We start from the raw sequence: 1,830 nt of genomic DNA on the forward strand, positions 1-1,830 counted from the left end.
CACACGCACCGACGGGGCCGTGGAGGCTGTGGTTAGCGTGTTTGTGGTCATTATGCAGAACTGAGGCTGGCTGGTGACTTCGGAGTCGGGGCGAGTACGGTACACCTCCGGGTCGAAGGACAACTGCTAGGAACGAGGCGGAACTGGAGAGCTCAGGAAGCTGGGAGCCTTTCTGTCCTCCGCCAAAGTGGCCTCTTCGACAGGACAAAGTTCCACCAGGCTAATCTTTGCTGGCGAAGTCGGACATGAACAGGGCAAGGTCCAGGCTGTCTTGCCGAGTGAGGAAGCAGCTAAATGACAGACAACTGCCAAAGTCCTGAGTGTAGGCTGTCATCTATTAATGATTTCCGTTTATACTGCTGCGTGGGGGCCTGAACTCACCGAGTAAGGAAGCCCCGGGCCTCCGTTTTCCCACCTGCGAGAGGACACCCTGCACCTGCCGGGGCCAATCTTGGTGCCCGTCTCTATCCAGACACTGGGAGTTCAGAGAGTAAGCCTGGATTTTGAGGGCTACCGCGTTACCAAGTCCTGTGCTCCTGGCTTTTGGATAGCACATGGGAGTCCAGCGAGCTAGGGATTTGTATGAAAATGCATCTGAATTTAGCTGGTCCCCAGTGTAAGATGATGGAGTTTGGAGAGGACTGTGTGGGGAGAAAGGAAGACCAGCATCCTCGCCGCTACCGTCTGCCACAGGGCCTACCGCAGCCCAGGTCAGGGAGCTGTGGGTTTAAATATAAGGAGACGCACGATGGGCGTCTGTAGCCTGATCCCTCCTCTGTGGCTGGTGTGTGTGGCCACTGCCCACCTGCGCCTTGTAAGTCGGGGCACACGCTGTGTCAGGCCTGTCCCTGTGGTGTCCTCAAAGCCCAATGCTGTGTCCAGGGCATTGCAGGTGCTCAACAAACACAGGTTGTGTGAGTGAACGAAGTGAATAGAGTTTAAACCTGCAGGCACAGTGCCCTAAGTGGGATTCTGAGGAGACCACACAGCGGCTGAGTGACAGCGAGCTCTGATCACTCCCACACCCCAGAGTCGCCCAACTTGGAATGCTTTACGTAAGAGGAAGCGAGCTGGTCCTCGGCCAAGGATATCCTGTGATGCTGCAGCCGACAAGGCCCTCTGCTGGCAGTCACCTCTGGCTCCCTCCTTCGTCCAGCTGATGTGTTTCCCAGCTGCTGGGCTGGCGAGGCCAGCCTGCTCCATGCGTATGCGGAGCCCTGCCGTAGGCTGTTCTAGCGCCACACACTGGTTGGCCCATAGACCCACAGACCACTGAACACTGAAATTGGACCTGCTTCCTGCCCCCAGTTTTTTCTGTGCACTCACCAGAGACAGAGAGAGGGAGACGACACTCCCCCACCCCCATGGGCAATGGTCACGACGCAATCCCTTCTCCTTTATTTCTCCCCCCTTTTGGGATTTTGGGCACCCACGCACACACGGCCCACGTGTTTTTCAAGTTGCTGTGTCCAGCACTTGAACTGTGCTGTCAGCCAGGTGGGATCCAGCTCCCTTAACCACCAGGCCACTGGCTGGTCCACTTTTTGTTTTAATTGCCACAGGGTTTGCCAGAGAGAAACAGAGAAAGGAGGAGAAAGAAAGCACCCCCCCCCAAAGTGCCCAAGTGGGGCACAGTCACGCAGCAATCAATCCCTTCTGCTCCATTTCTCCATCCTGTTGGGATTTGGGTCACACATACATGTGCCCAGCATGTTCCTCAAGCTGCTGGGGCAAGGATGCAAACTATGGATGGCCATGTGGAATCCAGCTCTCTCTCTCTCTCTTTTTTTGGAGAGGTTTTTGCTATAGGGCGCATGTGCTTGCTAGAAA

Source organism: Tupaia chinensis, unplaced genomic scaffold (genome assembly GCF_000334495.1).
Source record: "Tupaia chinensis unplaced genomic scaffold, TupChi_1.0 Scaffold000511_1, whole genome shotgun sequence".
In the NCBI taxonomy this organism is placed as follows: domain Eukaryota; kingdom Metazoa; phylum Chordata; class Mammalia; order Scandentia; family Tupaiidae; genus Tupaia; species Tupaia belangeri.